The sequence below is a fragment of the Bos taurus genome, chromosome 5, assembly GCF_002263795.3.
Source record: "Bos taurus isolate L1 Dominette 01449 registration number 42190680 breed Hereford chromosome 5, ARS-UCD2.0, whole genome shotgun sequence".
Taxonomy (NCBI): domain Eukaryota; kingdom Metazoa; phylum Chordata; class Mammalia; order Artiodactyla; family Bovidae; genus Bos; species Bos taurus.
Window position 1 is genome coordinate 14,382,771 of NC_037332.1, and position 22,891 is coordinate 14,405,661.

At 37.9% G+C, this 22,891-nt stretch overlaps 1 pseudogene; it reads left to right on the forward strand.

The window, feature by feature from the left end:
- The first annotated feature begins 21,837 nt into the window (after positions 1-21,837).
- On the forward strand, positions 21,838-21,938 carry LOC112446849 (uncharacterized; annotated as a pseudogene).
- The last annotated feature ends 953 nt before the right edge of the window (positions 21,939-22,891 follow it).

The following is a 22,891-nucleotide window of genomic DNA, read 5'->3' on the forward strand; positions in this document are numbered from 1 at the left end:
GGACACTCACTTTGAACAGGATTATCGAGTCAATCTAGGCTTAACTTGTCTTTGAGGTTCACCATCTCTACACAGTCTGCTCTCACTCAACAGAGAAGCAACCAGCTCTCTGGCTAATGTTTCCTTTCCTCGATATTAGAACTCGCCTTTCCAACAGCTGTTAGTTTTTAACTACTTCACAATCTCATTTCAAGACACGTAGAGATATTTGAGGGCCCATCCTTACCTTTTGAACATCATAAAACACTTAAAATCTTACCACAATATATTTAAACCATTGTTTATTCTAACTAACAATACTCCTTTCTATAGTCCAGACTCCTAATTTTAGTAACTAAGTAAAAAAACAAGTATTAAATTTTCGGATGGAAAAAACCAGGATGAAGAGAAAGTGGTACAGATTATGCAGAGACACCTGGTTAAAAATCAACAAGAGCTTTAACATAACAATGAAATATTACATTGACAGGCTTCAAAATCAATTGCATAGATAGTATGGTAGAGGTATGATAGTTTAAGTGAAAAACACAGAAATTCTTATCTAGCCACAAGTTTAATACAAGCAAACAGTATAATGATACTGTTTGATATAATGAGATATATATATATATATATATGCTCAGTTGCTTCAGTCATGTCCGACTCTTTGCGACCCTATGGACTGTAGTCCAACAGTTCCTAAAATGGTAGGATTATCAAGGCAAGAATACTTGAGTGGGTTTTCATGCCCTCTTCCAGGGGATCTTCCTGACCCAGGGACTGAACCTGCATCTCCTGTGCCATCCTACATTGCAGGTGGGCTCTTTACCACTGAGCTACTGGGGAAGCCCTATATGTATGTGTGTGTGTGTGTGTGTGTGTGTGTGTGTATTTATTTATTTATTTACATTCTGCTAGCTTCAGAAGGTTTTCTAACTTTGAATCTTGTGTCTGAAGAAAGTATTTTGAAAAGGAATCCAGAGTAATTTTCTAAAACCTTAATATAACATAAGAATGATTCAAGGAGCTATCGCTGACAAAACAGTCTGACCAGTTGTGAGTTAGAGATGGAGATAAATTATCGTTGGATAAGAAATGGAGCATACTGTTGTTTTTTAAATTTACAGTTAGTTAATTCTGTGCTATTCCTGAAGATGAAATTAAGATCAAAAGGGGAAAGATAGCTGAAACATGTTTTGGCTCAGATAAAAATCAGCTTATAGGAAATCATCAGTGGATGGCAGAGAAAGAAAATTCCTCACCTAAAAGAGGTGTGAGCAGATATCATGCAACTAATTCTTAAAATTACTCCTACCCTAGAATTAAATTAGAAAACAGAACTTCTGTTCTTCTACCCAATTTTAAAAATCCATGACTCCTCAGTCTGAATGGCAGTGTCTTAAGGACAAGTATTGCTTTCTTTCATACTACTCAATTTTGAAGGCTCTCTTAGAAATGGTGTCATGAATCATGGTGTTTCTTTTATCCCTAGTACAAGTGCATGATTTACCTAATGAGAGCAAAGAGCATCATAGCCAGGAAGAAGGAGATAAAAGGCAATACTGAACACAGAGGAAATCAGTGATTTTAAATGAATAGAGAGTTTTCCATTTATCTTAAATTTTATTTTAAAATATAAAATTTATTGCTCATGATTTCCTTAGCAAATGATAACCAGAATCGTGGTTACTTTTTATTGCAATCTGAGAAGTGTCATAAAAAATTCTTCTGTTTACATAGCTTTAACCTTTGTTTTCCCCAGTGGTCTAGATTTCCTGTGGCAGAGTGTTTTCCTTACATATTTATAGATGACAAAGTATGTGTAACAAAAAGTATACTTAAGATTTCTTCAAGTGTGTACAGTGAAAGGGTTTTTTTCCCCTTATTTATAGAGCATTTTAAAAGTGAAAAAATTCAGGGAAAAAACTAGCAAAAGTTTGAAAATCTTATTACTTAAAAAGTAAGCATCAGATTACATTTTAAAATAAGCTTCAAATACTATGCTTTTGCTAGATTTTCATCCCGAAACACTTTCTATTTGGTTGATCTTTATGTGGTGTTTCATATTTCCTGTGATATTGAACGGTTTGCCTTGGAAACAAACAGAGATCATTCTGTCGTTTTTGAGATTGCATCCAAGTACTGCATTTCAGACTCTTTTGTTGACCATGATGGCCACTCCATTTCTTCTAAGGGATTCCTGCCTGCAGTAGTAGATATAATGGTCATCTGAGTTAAATTCACCCATTCCAGTCCATTTTAGTTCGCTGATTCCTAGAATGTCGATGTTCACTCTTGCCATCTCCTGTTTGACCACTTCCAATTTGCCTTGATTCATGGACCTAACATTCCAGGTTCCTATGCAATATTGCTGTTTACAGCATCAAACCTTGCTTCCATCACCAGTCACATCCACAGCTGGGTATTGTTTTTGCTTTGGCTCCATCCTTTCATTCTTTCTGGAGTTATTTCTCCACTGATCTCCAGTAGCATATTGGGCACCTACTGACCTGGGGAGTTTCTCTTTCAGTATCCTATCATTTTGCATTTTCATACGGTTCATGGGGTTCTCAAGGCAAGAATACTGAAGTGGTTTGCCATTCCCTTCTCCAGTGGACCACTTTCAGACCTCTCCACCATGACCTGCCCATCTTGGGTGGCCCCAAACAGCATGGCTTAGTTTCATTGAATTAGACAAGGCTGTGGTCCATGTGATTAGAATGACAAGTTTTCTGTGATTATGGTTTCATATTTCCTGCCTCTAAGAAAATGTTTTTGGATGTATATTGGTGTATTACCTTTGGGCAACACCATTATAAGTGTGTTTAAAGAAAAAATAAGAAAACAGTCTAGCAGGTTATAACATTTTGGTGTTAGAAATAGAGGCTCAAATTTCAAACTGAATGGGTTTGGTGCTAGGATATCATTCATCCACTTCAAAAAGACAGTACAAAATTAGGTGAACAAAATCATAGAATGCAAATGAGACATACAGGGTCTTCAGAATAAATCCTTTCTGTGGGTCTTTTCAAATGGTGCAGTACTGTCATTTATATAGGGATGAATTTTCTGACATTTTACAATTCACAAAGATACATTATCAAGTTTTCTTGGAGATGCCCCTATGTATTTAAAGTTTTTTTTAATTTACATAATTGGAATGGAATAAAGGCATCTAACTTCCCAATGTGAGGTATTTTAGTCTTTTCCAAAAATATTACAGCCTTAATGCAAGTTGTCTCCCCAGAGAGCTTTTGATATTTTTAAAAATTAATTATGGGGCTCTGATATATTCTGATTATTTCAGGTTGAATATTTTGCTACAATTTCTACTAACATCAAATAGCAAAATATAAAATGGCACATAAAGGTAGTATGAAAGATCTTCAACAGAAAGGAGTAAATTGAAGTAAATATTAGATTTCCTAAATGTTAATTTTTAGCTTAAGATGATGGTCAGAAGTTTTATGCTAATTGTACGAATTTTTTCTCCTGTGAATCTTGAATTCACAAAGCAAATTATAAGTGCTAAACGGACTGCATGACAGAAAATAAGCTTCCAGGGTTGAGTAAGCCTGCAGTTGTATCTGCAAGAAAGTCCAAAGAAGAGATTGACATCAATGAAAAGGGTCTACAGGTTCCTCTGTCCAAGGAATTTCCCAGTCAAGAATACAAGAGTGGGTAGCCATTTTCTTCTCCAGGGGGTCGTCCCAAGCCAAGAGTCAAACCCAGATCTCCTGCATTGCAAGCAGATTCTTTACCAGCTGAGCCACCAAGGAAGCCCAAGTTTCAAAACATAATGCATCTCTTTTTGGTTGAAAAAGTGAAACAGAAGAGGAGATGGAGGATATTTTCCCCACTATAATGAAAAATATGATGGAGAAAAACAATAAAAGTGTTGATTTTGTCCTATAAGTTACAAAGGTCACTATCAAAGGATGCAAGAATCCCAGAAATGTGGATACCAAAATATTCGGTGATCCCCCCAATAGGAGGATTAAGGATGCAAGAATCCCAGAAATGTGGATACCAAAATATTCGGTGATCCCCCCAATAGGAGGATTAGACCTGTTAGCAAAACATGTTAAATCCAACCATGATCATATGACTTGCTTTGGCCAGGAAATATGAGTGAAAGTGACATGTTCCATATCTAGTCTGAAGGTTTAAATGTAAGCTTACTATATTTTCTTGTCACTGATAGCAATTCTGGAAGCATGCATTATAACAGAGGTTTCATCAGCCCATACCCTAGATAACTGTGGTGAGCAAACGTCCTGGCTTGCCTGCAATAGAGATGAAGCACATGTAAGAAATAAATTTTACTGCTTTAAGTGAAATTTTCAGCTTGTTTTCACTGTACCATAGCTTATGCTATTCTGACGGATGCATTAAGCCATGTGGCCTATGAGGACATCACTGGAGGTTGTAGTAAAGAAGGATGATTCGTGGTGACTTGAAGCAGTCTGAAGGATAGTGGCACATTTAAGATATTCCATTAATTTCACACACACACACAAATATTTGCACTGGATATCTGTAATACCATTGTGGATATCTGTCATGCAGGGAGCTCACAGACACCTATTACTAATACCACACTGTGCAAATATAACAGATTTTATGGCAGAAAAACAAGCAGAGAAGTCAGAGAGAAGAAGAGTGGTAGTAGAGTACATGCAGGCGTGTGGTATATGTATATGTAAACAGTGTGTACATATGTATACAGGTGCATATAAAAGGCTAGGGTCTCGAGAGAGCCAACCAGTTATATTCTGCTTGTCTATGTTCTAGTAGTACTGATAAAGAGAAATATTAGAAAATGTAGGGGTGCTATCATTATAATGTTATGAGTATTGGGACTGTCAGAATGGTATGACCTCTTTCCTAACCACCAACCTTGGCCTTAGAACACCTCTCCCAAGGATTGAGTCGACATAAGAGAAATCCCCAGTGATACACCTACTGACTTGAGTGGGACCATTTGAGAGAGAACAAATTCCTCTTACATAGGAACTTCTAAAAAGATTATCTACACTCAATCAAGAATTTTAAATCATACTGTGTTTGGCATGGCCTTTCTGTATTCTGGCAGTTTGTGGAGTTCTCTTTATTGGGGAGTTTCCTCGCTGTGGGTGGGGTTGTACGGGTGGCTTGTCAAGGTTTCCTGGTTAGGGAAGCTTTGTCAGTGTTCTGGTGGGTGGAACTGGATTTCTTCTCTCTGGAGTGCAATGAAGTGTCCAGTAATGAGTTACGAGATGTCAGTGGGTTTGGAGTAACTTCAGGCAGCCTGTATATTGAAGCTCAGGGCTGTGTTCCTGTGTTGCTGGAGAATTTGCAGATTCATGTTGATGTGTGGCAGAACCAATACAATTAAAATAAATAAATTTAAATTAAAAAAAAAAGAATTTTAAATCATGACGTCAACTCACTCATTTTTCTTCTGTGAGTACAAGTAAGAAGAAAGTCAAGGGGTAAGAGTATTTAGAAAATATCTCTTTTTGTAGAAACTAAGAATAAGGGAAAAGCCCTTTCTCCCTAAGAACATTTTGCTGTCTTAACCATTTGAGTTTAACCATGTGGCTTCTCTGGTGGCTCAGCTCTTAAAGAATCCGCCTACAATGCAGGAGACCTGGGTTCAGTCCCTGGGTTGGGAAAATCGCCTGGAGAAGAGAATAGTTACCCACCCCAGTATTGTTGCATGGAGAATCCCATGGACAGAGGAGCCTGGAGGGCTACAGTCCATGAGGTTGCAAAGAGTTGGACATGACTGAGCGACTAACACTTTTACTTTCATAAGTCCAATGGTCATCCAGAAGTATGGCTGAATGCATAAGAAGACATTGGTGATCTCTCAGAATAATCCTGAATCAACCTTCTAGAAGCAACTCTCCAATGTCAACCATGTGGATGGCATAAGTTAAGGCCCCAGAAAATTCTGAAATGAATAAAAGTATTGCACTTAATTAAAACTTCCCAAGGCCACTCTTGACTAAAAATAAATTCTCTATTCCATTTCTATTCTGTTATGGCTGGTTATTTTGTGCAATATAGCCTATGAGACCATGAAATTAGTGAAAACATTAAGAGAAGCTTCATGAAGACCTACCAATGATAACATGCTGATACCTTCCCTTATTAAACTCCCAAGGACAAATTAAATATCAGAAATTAGATTGTTCTTACTATAATGGGAATTAAAGCCCAATATTAAATTATTTTACTTTGTGAATTTAGAGAAATTAAAAGCTAAAATCTACCCACCCCCTCTACTTTGTATTGCACTTAGTCTCAGCTGAAATGTTTCTCAAAACCAAGTGGAATTGTGCTTTTCTCAGCAGTTGTAGCCTGCACTGTCTTTCCCTCAATTGCTTCTGCTTCCATGACATGAATTCAATGCCAGGTCTTTCACAGACTGCCAAGTGCTTCCCTGGTGGTTTAGATGAGAGTCTGCCTGTAATGCAGGAGACCTGGGTTCAATTCCTGGGTCAAGAAGATCTGCTGGAGAAGGAAATGGCAACCCACTCCAGTATTCTTGCCTGGAAAATTCCATGGACAGAGGAGCCTGGTGGGCTTACAGTCCATGGGATTGCAAAGAGTTGGACACAACTGAGCAACTAACACTTTCATAGGCTTAATGTTTCAAGATTCTAAAGAACTAATCAGCCTTGCAAGATTGTCACTGCACTGGGCAACATCCACCAAATTTAGAAAAGAAGCCAATCTGCATATCTCCTCCCCAATTAGTCCAGACAACAAAATGTTATTCCTAGAATACAATGAGAGTTGCTACAGACTCACTACTATATGGCTGATAGAGGGTAGGCAGACAAAACGTTTGTCATTAGCCTCAGCAGGATCTTAGTTAATCTATAACCATTGAATGGGATCAACAACCTTGAAGTTATCCATCACTTCGTGAGAGTAATATCCCAGGAGTAGTTCAATGTCATACTCCGCCTGTATCATGCTTCTGGAGAGGAACACTTCCCTTGGAAAGTAGCAATTAAGTCCCTCTTGCTTCTCAACTAGTTGGGAAACTTCCTAGGCGTGAAGACATGGGTTCCCAGCTCTAATCTGTAGTGTCTATCCCTAGCCCATCTTCTGTTGTTTATCCCTAAGCATTGTCTGTCTCTTTTGTGACCCCATGGACTGTAGGCCACCAGGCTCTTCTTCCATGGGATTTCCCAGGCAAGAATACTGGAATGGGTTGCCATTTCTTTTTTCAGAGGGTCCTCCCGACCCAGGGTTCAAATCTGCATCTCCTACATTGGCAGGTGGATTCTTTACCACTAAGCCACCAGGGAAACCCCAACACACTCTTTACTGAGGTCTTGATTTCTGTTTCTCTCCTGAACTCTCTGTTTTTGCCATTTCAGCATTGAAGAGCATGTGAATTATTTGTGTGTTCAGTTCAGTCATTTAGTCATGTCTGACTCTTTGTGACCCTATGGACTGCAGCATGCCAGGCTTCCCTATCCATCACCAACCCCTGGAGCTTGCTCAAACTCATGTCCATCGAGTCAGTGATGCCATCCAACCATCTCATCCTATGTCGACCCAGGATCAGGGTCTTTTCCAAGGAGTCAGTTCTTCCCATCCGGTGGCCAAAGTATTGGAGTTTCAGCTTCAGCTTCAGCATGGGTCCTTCCAATGAATATTCAGAACTGATTTCCTTTAGAATGGACTGGTTTGATCTCCTTGCAGTCCAAGGGACTCTCAAGAGTTTTGCCCAACACCACAGTTGAAAAGCGTCAATTCTTCAGTGCTCAGCTTTCTTTATAGTCCAACTATCATATCCATACATCACTACTGGAAAAACCATAGCTTTGACTAGATAGACTTTTTTTGGCAAAGTAATATCTCTGCTTTTTAATATGCTGTCTAGGTTATTCAAAGAACAAGTGTCTTTTAATTTCATGGCTGCAGTCACCATCTGCAGTGGTTTTGGAGCCCCAAAAGATAAAGTCTGTCATGATCTTCGTTCTTTGAATGCTGAATCTTAAGCCAGCTTTTTCACTCTCCTCTTTCACTTTCATCAAGAAGCTCTTTACTTCTTCTTCACTTTCTCCCATAACGGTGATGTCGTCTGCATACCTGAGGTTATTGATAACTCTCCCAGTAATCGTGACTCCAGCTTGTGCTTTATCCAGCCCAGTATTTCGCATGATGTACCCTCCATATAAGTTAAATAAGCAGGGTGACAATATACAGCCTTGATGTACTCCTTTCCCGATTTGGAACCAGTATGTTGCTCCATGTTCAGTTCTAACTGTTGTTTCTTGTCCTGCATACAGATTTCTCAAGAGGCAGGTCAGGTGGTCTGGTATTCCCATCTCTTTCAGAATTTTCCACAGTTTGTTGTGATCCACACAGTCAAAGGCTTTGGCATAATCAATAGAGCAGAAGTACATTTTTTTTCTGGAATTCTCTTATTTTTTTCTACGATCCAACGGATGTTGGCAATTTGATCTCTGGTTCCTCTGCCTTTTCTAAAACCAGATTGAACATCTGCAAGTTCATGGTTCACATACTGTTGAATCCTGGCTTGGAGAAGTTTGAGCATTACTTTGCCAGGATGTGAGATGAGTGCAATTGTGCAGTAGTCTGAACATTCTTTGGCATTGCTTGTCTTTGAGACTGGAATGAAAACTGACCTTTTCCAGTCCTGTGGCCACTGCAGACTTTCCAGATTTGTTGGCATATTGAGTAAAGCACATTCACAGCATCATCTTTTAGGATTTGAAATAGCTCAACTGGAATTGCATCACTTCCACTAATTTTGTTTGTAGTGATGCTTCCAAAGGCCCACTTGACTTCACATTCCAGGATGTCTGGCTCTAGGTGAGTGATCACACCATGGTGGTTATCTGGGTCATGAAGATCTTTTTTGTACAGTTCTTCTGTGTATTCTTGCCAACTCTTCTTAATATCTTTTTCTTCTGTTAGGTCCATACCATTTCTCCCATCTTTGCATGAAATGTTCCTTGGTATCTCTAATTTTCTTGAAGAGACCTCTAGTCTTTCTTATTCTATTGTTTTCCTCTATTTCTTTGCACTGATCACTGAGGAAGGCTTTCTTTTCTCTCCTTGCTATTCTTTGGAATTCTGCATTCAGATTGTGTATATCTTTCCTTTTCACCTTTGCCTTTAGCTTCCCTTCTTTCTCAGCTATTTGTAAGGCCCATTCAGACAACCATTTTGCCTTTTTGCATTTTTTTTTCCTGGGGTTGATCTTGGTCACTTCCTCCTGTACTGTGTGTTCATGTGTTCATTAAACAATTCAGAACTAAGAGAACTGCCTGCTAGAGAAGAGGCCATCATATCTTCACTTTGTTTCTGGAGAATCAACTACAGCAGATTCTGAACTGAAGCTGCTGTTGAAACTTATGAGTGTGTGTCACTGGAAAGGTGGTAAAAACCATTACCTTTACAGTCAATCCTCATGATGCATTTTCCTTAGTATCCTAATGCTCTAGTCCTTGAGTTTTCTCTGCACACTAGATAGAGCGAATCCAGTGGGTTGTTTCCAGACACTGATCCTCTACTGGCCTTAGGAAGGCTTGGCTAATTCATACAGTTACACTTACTTAATTTTGACTCTTTATTTTTCAGGATGAGCACTCTTTCCTTTGTCTGAAGCCCTTTTTAGGTTTGTGGTCCAGTTATGTTTTTGTTAGCATTTTCTAGTAAATCCATCTTGTTGGGTCCCCACAGCTGTTGTTGTTCAGTCACTAAGTCCTGTCCAACTCTTTGCCACCCAATGGACTGCAGCACAACAGGCTCTCCTGTCCTTCACTATTGCCCAGCTGCTGCTAAGTCGCTTCAGTCATGTCTGACCCTGTGCGACCCCATAGACGGCAGCCCACCAGGCTCCCCTGTCCCTGGGATTCTCCAAGCAAGAACACTGAAGTGGGTTGCCATTTCTTTTTCCAATGCATGAAAGTGAAAAGTGAAAGTGAAGTTGCTCTGTCTGGCCCGACTCTTAGCAACCCCATGGACTGCAGCCTTCCAGGCTCTTCCATCCATGGGATTTTCCAGGCAAGAGTACTTGAGCGGGGTGCCATTGCCTTCTCCGCACTATCGCCCAGAGTTGCCTCAAATTCACGTTCATTGAGTCAGTAATACTATCTAACCATCTCATACTCTGCCACCCCTTCTCCGTTTGCCTTCAGTCTTCCCAGTATCAGGATCTCTTCCAATGAGTCAGCTCTTTGCACCAGGTGGCCAAAGTACTGGAGCTTTCAGCTTCAGCATCAGTCCTTCCAATGAATATTCAGGGTTGATTTCCTTTAGGATTGACTGGTTTGATCTCCTCACTGTCCAAGAAACTCTCAAGAGTCTTCTCTAGCACCACAATTCGAAAGCATCACTTCTTTGGCACTCAGCCTTCTTTATGGTCCAGCTCTCACACCTATACATGACTATTGGAAAAATCATATCTATGACTATGTGAATTTTTGCTGGAAAAGTAATATCTCTGTTTTTTAATATGCTGTCTAGGTTTCTCATAGCTTTCCTTCTAAGGAGCAAGCATCTTTTAATTCCATAGCTACAGTCGCTGTCTGCAATGATTCTGGAGCCCAAGGAAATAAAATCTGTCACTAAGATATCTGAAACCATAAATTTTGGGACTGCCAAAGGCATCAGTATTCCAACATCATGACCAGTGACCAGTTTCAGACTCTGGATTGGTTAATCCTTTCTAAGCAATATTTTCCCATGTACATTATATTAAGCCAAATTTCAGACTTACACTATCATTGTCTTACTTGGTTTTCTTTGTGTCATCATGCCCATGTTTTTCCTTGAAGTCCTAATTCTATACTTTTTCACAGTATATTTTCTCAAGACCCAAATGTTCACTGGGTACTTTGCTACACTATGCCACTTTGAATCTCAAAAAAAAAGAAAAAAAAATTTTTGATTAACTGAAATTCAAGATCTTCTTTACTCAAACATGTTCAGATCTACTTTTTTTTCCCATATAAATAGCACCCCAATCTTTTGAAGATGCTCTCCCAGTTTCTCTGATTATGGATATTATTAATTTTGCTAAGAAGTCAACTCTGGTTTTCTGGTTTTCCTTTTCTGTTTTGTTGTTTTGAGATCAAGTGCCTAGAACAATACCTTGCACATGATTGTTCCTCAGTTAATACTGACTGAATGAATGACTGATTATTTTTCAGGCTTTATTCAAGATTAGTCTCCCCATGGATTTATCCTTGTTGTTTAGTCATTAAGTTGTATCTGATTCTTTTGTGACCCCATGGACTGTAGCCCACCAGGCTCCTTTGATCTTGGGTTTTCCCAGACAAGAATACTGGAGTGGTTTGCCATTTCCATTTCCTTCTCAGGGGATCTTCCCAACCCAGGGATCAAACCTGTGTCTCCTGCATTGCCAGGTAAATTCTTTACCACTGAGCTTCCTGAGAAGCCTCATGGGTTTAATCTAAAAGGAATCAAATTAAAGGCAACCAAAGTACTGCCACTCTATTGGCCTAGAGTTAAAATTTTCCACAGAATCACTGAAATACAAGATACAATACAGCAAAGAATCGCTTTGCCGCCTATGGCAGTAAGACTGTGAATTCAAAAAAAAAAAAAAAATTATCTGTTTTCCCTAGATCATTTGCTTCAGCCATGCTTGCATTCTTGGTGCTTGTTAAAGCTCCATGCCTTGCTTAAGGCCAGGAAATCTTCTATAGATATTGGCATTGATTGCTATAAAGACAAAAAACATACCTCAACAAGGGAAAAGTCACCCACAAAGTCTTCATTCAGAAAATGGCATTTACAATTGCTTTCTCTTTTAGTCTAGTCTCCAGAAACACCAACTGCCAGTTCTAATTCGAGGCATCTTTTCTCCCCTCTATATACAAATCTTAATTTTTGTTTCTTTTTTGCACTGCTTGTTTTGGCTACAGGATTGTTAGAAACAAATAGAGTACCACCACAAGTTAGAGCCGCTCCTTTCAGCAAGCCAGAATCCTTGACCTCTTAGTGTCCATTTGTTTCTAAAACTGTCTTCTGCCTTGTTTATCCCCAAGGATTCCATCTGCATCCAGGTGACACACTTATTTTATATCTTTAGTCCTGGTATATTTATTTTTATAAGGATTTTGTCTCTACAGTCACTCCTCAGAAAACTTTACCAAAAAACAACGAACCAAAACAGAATACTTAAAACTCAAGAGATATAAAAATCCATTCAATGGTTAAACTTCGGAAAAACCATTTAAAACTAATAAATAAAAATGATGTTAAAATACATTTTTGAAAAATTAAAGTGTGACTTTCATATAAATCTAACATGAAAATCTGTCAAAGATTATATTCAATTTTATTATTCAAAAGCTAACTAGTAAGATGATAAGACTAATTAAAGGAAGATTTGAGAACCAAGGGTTTATATAATCAGTCAGTCGACAGACTGCTAAAAGGAACTGTCTAACAGATACAGAAGTGGTTTATGTCCTTTAAGGCCATACAACTGTAACATTTGCATTTATCTATTTCTACCAAACAAAAATCTTTAATTTCACATGTAACACTAACAGTTTTTAGGACTCAAATAAAATTTTAAATTCTAAGTCAAGCACAGTGTTTTCTTTGATAAAGTTAAATAAGTTTTGGATGAGCCTGTTTTTTAGATCTAAAAGTATATGCAAGATTTGTAAGTCCATCCACCTGTTATATTTCAAATTTGGATAACTTTTCTTAGCAAAAGAAAATCAAAACACAAAGAGAAGTTCTGCAGAGAAGATTTAACATTAGGTTAAGAGTTTAATCTGAGATTTTTTTCTCTTTATAATTGAGCTGAGATACTAAGAAAAAATAGGAATACTTATTATAAGTAGCAACATCATTTTTGCCAAATGCAAACACAGATTTTAAGAAGATAGTAATTCAAGTAGAAATAGCATTCAGTTTAAAATAGCACATATTCAATTCAAGCACTGGAAATAAAAGAAAGTTAAAATTAGAAGGATATGGATAACTTTGCTTTTTTAAAAAAAGAATGGGTATCACTCAGTAAAGCCTTTTTTTCTTTAATTGTGGAAGTTTCCCTTAGAGGTTTTCCCCATATGGAAAAATCATTATATCAACCTGGCACATAGGGATATAAGGTTCAGTGTACAGGGAACAGAAATTCATGTCTTTAATTTGGTAGTTCCATGTCAGGAAATAGTATTTTTTCCCTTTTTATATTCTTGTTTTCATTCCACTGAAGACTCATTTAAAATAATTACAATACCAGCCTCAGCATATAAGTAGGACCAGCAAGTCAGTCATGAACTTATGTTGGCACGATTTATACGTGTTTTAAAACATACCATCACTTATTTAACAGACTTACAGAGTATTATGTTTTCCTGAGTGGGTTTTAAAACATAATTTCAGTACTTTATCCCTAGGACAAAATATCTTTTTATCCACAAGATTACACAAATATTTATTTGTCCACAGAAAAGTAAGCATAATTTGAAAACAAAATGAAATTTGAGAATGCAAGCATCAAATAATCATCATTTAAAAGTAATTCTTCAATAAAGGAAAAAGTCCTGTAGTAATTAGCAACATGCACATATATATACATACGTGTGTGTGTGTATATATATATATATATGTAATGACAATGATTGCCATAAACTTACATGAAATAGTTTTAAAATATCATGTATTTATTTAATAAAGATATGTCAAGTTTCTCAGCAGGATTTGATTTGTAATAAACATATTAATAGACAGTTAGTTATGGATATTGAAAACCCATTAGTACAAATTACTGCTCACTTACCATCAGTTACATGCAGGGTCATGTAAAATATCCGAGTTAAAACTTTTAAGTGTGTACTTAATAGCTTTCTCCTATTGCCCCCTAATCCAATTATTCATGCAATTAAATAATAAATACAAAATATATGTTATCATTATTATATCCTCTCTCCTCTACTTGCTAACTGTACTGTGTCACCTTAAGCAAATTATTTATCCCCTCACACTTCATTTGCCCATCTGTGTAGGGAGATGATGTTAATAGCACCTACCTAAGGACATTGGTGTGAAGTTAAAATGATTTAATAGTACATGTAAAGTACTTAGTAAAGAGTCAAGTATGCTGTAATCATGCAAAAATATTAGGTGATTATAATTATAATTAATATTAATAGTACTAGTGTGTTCCTTAAAGTCTCCTATGCACACTGATCAAAGATGTAAGTGACATTGAACTTATCCTCTTGGTCCAGTTCTTTTGAGACAATTGCAGAAATACAAAACCGTTAGTGAGACACGGTCAGAAGATCACTAAAGTAGTTTTGGTTCATTTATTTTCTGGAAGAGGGATGTGTGTATGTGTGTCTGTAAACCAAAACACATATGTCTTCTAAATTTGTATCACTGTTACCATCTAAGCCTTACTTTTTTGTCTTTCCTCTGTTAACTAAAAATAAACTTTTATTTAAATTCAGTTTTCATGTAGATACTCTGAAGTATACTTCCTACACTACCACAATGGTAAATTCAGTTTTCACCAAGGTACTCTGAAGTGTACCTCCTACTGCTAAATTCAGTTTTCACCTAGGTACTCCGAAGTGTTCCTCCTACACTACCACGTGGCTAAATTTGGTTTTCACCCATGCACTCTGAAGTATACATCCTACATTACCACGTTGGATGCTCTGGAAATCCTTATGAGGCTTATATCTAACCGAGAGCAATTTTTAATTTATCAAATTAGAAAGAACAAATGCAAATTAAGGTATACATTTCTTGACTTAAATCACTGGTATACTTAACACATCTTGTTAGAAAGAAATATTTTTTCACAGAATATGTTTCTATTAAACCATGTGACTGGTATATCTGTTTTGTTTTACTTTTAAAAATAAACAGTAGTATTCTATTTTAATAAGAATAATTGCCACAATTGATTAAGTGACTACTCTGCAAAAACTCCAAAGTATTATGTATTTTGTAATATTGTACCAATTTTACAAATGAGAAAAGTGTGATTTAGAGAGGCACAGAACTTGGCAAAGCCCACCTGAAAGTACAGAGGAGAACAAGGAATTTACATCATGTCAGGATATATCCGAAGACTAAGAACTGTCTGCACCATATTAAGAATGAATTAACTTTGGAATGGAGGAGATATATATACTCTAAGAGAGAATAAAGTGGCAAAGAATCGTTAAATCTACTCTATAGTGATAATTGCTCTATTTAATATTTTTCTTTAGACACAAATTGTTCCTGTATGGGAATAGGATATTTAAAATATTTTATGGCAAATTTACTGTCAGTTCTACTCAATGTAAGAAAAAAAAAAAAAGTATGATATGAAATTGCAACAGTATGTGTGATTTTTTAATATTGATACCTCAGAGAGTCTCAGAGAGGACAGATATTATTTTTAATCATTTGTAACTTTAAAGCTACTCAGCATCTGGAAAAAAAGTTGTCTATAAAATAATGTATATAGCCACATGGTTAGTACATCTGCCACTGAGTTGTTCTGTGGGGTATTTTTAATCACACCTGGAAAATACATATAATATATTACCATTAACATTAAACTTCCTTCTTTAAACATTTTTGATATATCAGTCTACACACTAATAATAGATTGTTAAAATAAAAAATCAAGAAAGACTTGATAATAAATATATGATATCTTTGTATCAAGTCTAAGGATTATTTTTATGTCTTACCTATCTACTAAGATTCACATACATTCACAATGGTTCTGCAATAGAAAATGAATAACTCTGAATGAACTTAATTTGTTTCTAGAATTTTAGTTAGCAATGTCTAAACTTTGAATCCATCCGATATGTAAATGAATGTTTCTAGAAAGAATCACACAAAAGATTTTAATACGAAGTTGAAAGGTTGAGAAAAGGCAGTCTCCCCATATTGTATCTACATTATATTTCTCCCTAGTGTTTATAGCTGCTGTAACAAATTGTCACATTCTTGGTGATTTCAAAATTACAAACACCTATCAATTTACTGTAGTTCTGGAAGTCCAACGCAGGTCTCATTGGGCTAAAACTGGTGTCAGCCAAACTTCATTCCATTCTATAGTCTCTAGGGGAGAATCTGTTTCCTTGCATTTTTCCAGCTTCTAGCGGCTGACCGCGCTCCGTGATTAGAGTTCGGTTCCTCCATCTTCAAAGCCAGTGTCTCTGCATCTCTAGCATCATTCTTTCACAGATACATTGCTATCTGATTTTCCTCCGCTACCTCCCTATTTTACTGATAACTGCTGTAATTATAATGGGTCCTCCAGTATAGTCTATCTTCAGATCAACATGTTAGCAATCTTAATTCCATCTGCAAACTTTATTTTTCTTTGTCACATAACCCAGCATACTAGTAGGTTCCATAGTCATCTTTGGAGGCAGCTATTCCTTGGCTCACCACACTCTTCCCAGTGTTTTTACTGCTTTTGCTTTAAAATTATCAGCTACATTATTATCACATTCACATCCTCAAGAAACTCTTATGAAGAAGATATTATTCTCTGGCTTAGCATACTATAATCCCCAAACAGCATTCTCCTTGAATGCTCTGCTGTGGAGAATGACATAGTTTAAATGTGCTTCTGCAGCCAGAATCCTGACTAGGAGTGGCTAAGTGACCAAGGGCTTCTAGTTTCCTTTTGCTTTAAAATGGTCAGACATAGCTGCCCTCATATATTATTTATCCTTTCTACCTTGGTTGCATAAATAATTCCTGATTATAGATGAGCCACGTGGTTTGCAAGAGGAAAAGGCCAAGAGAATCACAGATATGGCGGCCTCAAAATAGATGGCCACCAAACTAATGCCTGAAGCTGATTTTCTCACGAGTTTATCTCACATGAGAAAAATCAGTATTCATTTGTTTATATGACTATTGGGCTTCTCAGGTGGCGCTAGTGGTAAAGAACCTGTCTGTCCATGCAGAAGACATAAGAGAAGTGGGTTTGATACCTGGATCGGAAAGATCTTTTGGAGGAAGTCTTGACTACCCACTCCAGTATGCTTGCCTGGAAAATCCCACGGACAGAGGAGCCTGGTGGACTACAGTCCATGGGGTCTCAAAGCATCCAACACTAGCACACATGCACATGACTATTAGCAGTTTATCCTGTTGCTTGCAACTAAGTCCCATATGCAATTAATAGCCTAAAGTATTCATATCAAAATCACTGCAGATGCTGATTGCAGCAGTGAAATTAAAAGACGCTTACTCCTTGGAAGGAAAGTTATGACCAACCTAGACAGCATATTAAAAAGCACAGACATTACTTTGCCAACAAAGGTTCGTCTAGTCAAGGCTATGGTTTTTCCAGAGGTCATATATGGATGTGAGAGTTGGACTATAAAGAGAGCTGAACACTGAAGAATTGATGCTTTTGAACTGTGGTGTTGGAGAAGACTCTTGAGAGTCCCTTGGACTGCAAGAAGATCCAACCAGTCCATCCTAAAGGAAATCAGTCCTGGGTGCTCATTGGAAGGACTGATGTTGAAGCTGAAACTCCAATGCTTTGGCCACCTGATGCGATGAGCTGACTCATTGGAAAAGACCCTGATGCTGGAAAAGATTGAGGGCAGGAGGAGAAGGGGTCAACAGAGAATGAGATGGTTGGATGGCATCATCGACTCAATGGACGTGGGTTTCGGTGGACTCCGGGAGTTGGTGATGGACAGAGAGGCCTGGCGTGCTGCGGTTCATGGGGTCACAAAGAGTCGGACACGACTGAGCAACTGAAGTAAACTAAACTGAATTCATATCAAGTTTACCTTGAAACTAGAAGCAGCATTTTAAGCCTTTTTCTGAAAAAAAAAAAAGAAATGTACTTAATCACTTCTGACTGTTCCTATTATTTACCAAAAAAACCCCAAATTTTTTGAGCAAGTCGTAATGTATGTAGAGTATTATCAAAGTAAACAATAACAGAATAACATAATAACTTTTCTTCTAAATTTCATAATGTTCTGTACCAGTTATCAACCGAATGTCTCTTACCTCACAATTTACCCATCCTTACCTGTTCTTCAAAAGTGAATCTGGAACTTTATAGTTTTCCTTTGCCAGTTGGCAGTAAGCTTTGCCAATGGCTTTGCAAGAGAAAGGGCTTTTCCTTCTGCTTCTGGCGCTTACTTGGAAGGCTCGTGCTTTACACCCATGCACTTGGCCTTTCCAGCACTGCTGTGGTCCAGGCGGCTTCTAGCTGCTCCAGTGCGTTCGGCTCTTCGAGCACACACAGCTTCTCCAGCGTCAGGCTGCTACAGCGCACGCGCAACTTCCCTAGCGCCCAACTCCTGCCATGTACAGCGTGCCATGTACTCAGCACTAAGCGAGTTCCCCCACAACTCCCTTAGGAAAAGTCACATGACAGAGTGTATCCATGAGACATCGTTCTGTGCACAGCTTTCTTCTATACCATATAGAACTGATTTCCTGCAAGTTCAAGAGGGAGGAGTTCTCGCAAATTCCACCAGCACCTCATCACAGTGATATCTTTGTATGGCCATGTCTGCTGGAAAAAGGTGTAGCTTTCAGCCCTGGCAGGATGGAGAGTGGGATTCTTCCGTAGGGTTCTGGTAGTGGCGAACACACATCTGTTATTCCCATATACGTCAGAGATTTTTTTTTTAACATTTTACCAGCCTTTACTGTTGTTATTCAGTCGGTAGGTGGTGTCTGACTCTGTGACCCCATGGACTGCAGCCCGCCAGGCTTCCCTGTCCTTATACATCCCCAGAGTTTGCTCAGACTAATGTCCATTGAGTCTATGACGCCATCCAACCATCTCATCCTCTGTCCTCTCCTTCTCCTCCTGCCCTGAGTCTTTCCCAGCATCAGGGTCTTTTCCAATGAATTGGCTCTTTGCATCATGTGGCCAAAGTTTTGGAGCTTCAGCTTCAGCTGAAGTCCTTCCAATGAATATTCAAGGTTGATTTCCCTTAGGATTAATAAGTTTGATCTCCTCGTAGTCCAAGGGACTCTCAAGAGTCTTCTCCAGCACCACAGTTCAAAAGCATCAATTCTTAGGTGTTCAGCTCTCTTTATAGTCCAACTCTCACATCCATACATGACTACTGGCAAAACCAAAGTTTTGACTATACAGACCTTTGTTGGAAGTGATGTCTCTTGTTTTAATATGCTGTCTATGTCTGTAATAGGTTTTTCCTCCAAGGATCAAGTGTCTACCATTTCATTAATCTAATACTTAAACATTCTTTATATTAAATGTTCCCGCTTCAAATTACTGGGTAATTCTGTCTCCTGAGAAGACCCTGACTGATTCGCATTCTTTGAAGTACTGTTATATTCAGTAACAATGACATTTAAGAAGTGAGTGTAGAATTTACCTTAATGCAACTTCTCTAAAAAATGTTTCTCAGAACCTACCACATGATGTACTCCAGGAAAAATGGGTCCCAAAGTCCTATAGCTTAGATAATTCTGTTTCAGTCAGAGATTCATAGAACCTATATTAGTTCTCCCAGATGTTTTGCAGCAAATATAATCAGATTTTGTTTAAGCCATAATTTTCTGAATGGCAATGTCTTTGTAAACAGTTTGTTAAATAAAAACAACTGTAGCAATCTGTGAAACATGAGGATGGGAAACAATCTTGGAAAATGTCTTCCTAAAAATATCCTAAAAATACTACTCTGTTAGCAACAACAAAAAGCTTTTGAAGAGCACAGAAAACATCCTCCTGGCATTGTGTGCTACTTTGAGACTCTTCCTTTGCAAATGCTAGGAACATTTTGACTATAAGGAGAATTTTCCATTTTTCAATAAATGCATTACTATTCATTGTGGGTATAACCTGGCATAATTTTCAATAGATATTTAAGTTGCGAATAGCTAGGGGAAAAAAGAGAGCTTTCAGTTCATGTTATCTCATGCTAATCTTCTCCAAGTGTGCTATTGATCATTGTATTTGTTATAAGACTTACTCTTAATCAAAAATAAATTCCTAACTGAAGTGTTGTTTGCCTGTCTTTTATTTAAAGAAGATTTAAATAGAAGAGTTGCTCTCTAACAGTCAATATCTGTGGCTAGCCACTGCTGAGTGAGCTTAGCTAAAAGACCAACACTAACTGCTGTAATAAGGGAAAGATACATAATGTAATGGTGATGTGATTGTTATTTAAACTAAAAATGCAGAAATTGCCATTATTTTCCAAAGGCATAGCCTGATTATAACAAAATATCTAGACTCACCATTCCCTTTTTATATAATAGCTCTGTGATGATAGATTACATTAAAGAACTCAAACTTACTCTTTAAAAGAAGATATATTTTTATAATTATACTGATTAAAAAGACACAGCAAAAAATATTTCAAATTTTCCCTCCCTAGTGCTTGAGATGTTTATCAAAAATTTTGACTTCACATTGATGTCTGTGTCCCTTGGCTTATAGTAGTAAGTATTGTAATACCTCTATTGGAGTTTTTTTCATGATTTCTTGAAATGTTGATGACTTATTATAAAGTTCATGAGAGCAACATTATTCCTCACATTTTTTTTTGCTCTGTGTACATAAGTAAATTCATAACATATAGTCACTCTTCAATAAATGATGAAGTCAGAAATCATCATAATAAGTAATAAAATAGCTAAGATCTACAATTAAATGTTCAAAATGGCGTTAATAAACTTTATGAAAGTTCTACATTTGAATTATTCCAGTGTTTACTCCACTGCTGCTGCTGCTGCTGCTGCTAAGTCGCTTCAGTCGTGTCCAACTCTGTGCGACCCCATAGACGGCAGCCCACCAGGCTCCCCCGTCCCTGGGATTCTCCAGGCAAGAACACTGGAGTGGGTTGCCAGTTCCTTCTCCAAGGCATGAAAGTGAAAAGTGAAAGTGACGTCCCTCAGTCATGTCAGACCCTTAGTGACCCCATGGACTGCAGCCCACCAGGCTCCTCCGTCCATGGGATTGTCCAGGCAAGAGGACTGGAATGGGGTGCCATTGCCTTCTCCAGTTCACTCCACTAGTGCTTCTCAACTACACTGCAGGTAGGTGGTAAAATTTCTTGGTGCCTTACCCAGATCCTCTTTACCAATTTGTCTTTACTGTCAGTGCTGAAACAAATGGCTTATAACTGTGACCTTCTCAGAAGGACTGCCTTTGGCTGAAGGGAGCCAACTTTCCTGGGAACAGTTGGGCAGTTACATCACCTTCTCTCCATTTACTGACTAATAAAATCATAGAAATTCTGTTCCTTAGCCTCAGGGTGATACAACTCTTACTGGGGTAATTCACTATTAAGGAATAGCCCTCATTCCCCGTGTGTACCACACCAAAACTAGTTTGCATCCTTGCTTAGATTTTTCCCTAGACTACTTGACTTCCTTCATTCTCTTACAGGATTTTCCTACAGAGCTCTCACGCAATACACCATCCACACCTGAATCTTTGTCTCAATCTCTGCTTCTAGGATATAAGAAGTGATCCCTAGGCAGCTGACTGTAGAATGGGATTCTGGTGTTGAAAATATGGTGAACCACTGAAATGAAGGCTCCATCTCAGGCGGTAGGTGGAAAATCGACAGTCCCTGGTCTGTTGTAAAACTATAGTTTTTAACACTTTCACCTCTAGTGAATTTGGTTTATTTGCAGTTGAAAAAGGATGCACTGGTATTTGATATCTGATAAATAAAATGTCTCTGGTCTTTGGCTAGAGATATTTTAGAAATATGGCTATTATAGTAATAATAATAATTGAGAAATTAGATAGCTATTGGTAAGCAACATTGGTACTTTGAAAAGAAAAAAATGACAGACTTGAGATAATCAAACATCAATTCCTATAATTCAAATAAAAATTTAAGAGAGTCAGTGCTTGCTTTGGCTGTACATGCAATAAAATTGGAAAAAGAAGAATATCATGGCCCGTGCACAAGGTTGACATGCAAATTCATAAAGCATTCCATATTCAATTAAAAATGTGAGCCAGAGGCTTCCTTAACATTTGATAAAACAGTTATTTTTTCTATTGGGTGGACTGATCATGTTAAGAGACTGGAATAGAAGTTTATTTCAAGTATAGATAAACATAGAAGAAGGTTGAATGCTCATCTTTGCAAATCTCTTTCATGAAGCCTGGATCACACTTATGCAAGGATCCTGAGACTTGAAATGGGAAAATTAGGTCGAGGAAACAGAATACTATGAGGACCTAAGTCCCCCTGAGGTTTCTCAATCTAGAAAAGTAACTCTATATTTTATCCTCTTGCTAAAGGATAAAATATAGCCCCGTGCTTCAGAGCTATACAGAACTCTCAGATAAAGCAGGGCCTTTCCCAGTCAATGTCTGTTCTTCACCATGGGCTCCTATAGCCCCCACATGCCTAACAAATCAATTATAAGCTAACCAACTGGAACAGTGCTACATGACAGAGGAGCTGCCATAAGTGCCTAGCGTTTAGCAACAGGGACTGGGAGGTTATGACTAGGAGTAGATCCTGTGGGAGCTGAATCAAGGGGGCAGAATACAAAAGTGAAAAAGAAAGAGTTTGTCCATAAGGAAACTCATGACACAAATTTAATTTGACTTAGGCCCCTATAGCCAATTTGATGATGTTTCTGAGATGTGTCTTCAGCACTCTGAAGTAAATAGACCATACAAAGTGTAGAAGGTGCTAGGACTGCCATGGCAGGTTGCAGAGAAAAACAGCCATGCTTGATGTGGGAATTGTAGAATGAATCTGCCATGCTTGATGTGGGAATTGTAGAATGAATCTGTCACAAAGGATGATAGACGACACCGGCTGTCTCTCATCAGGAGGTCCGTGATTTGTCATTTGAAGCTAAAAAGGAACACATTGTGAGTCAGCAACTGCCCTGATAAAATGTTCAGCCATGTCTCTTCTTTTTGAAACTAGGATTATTG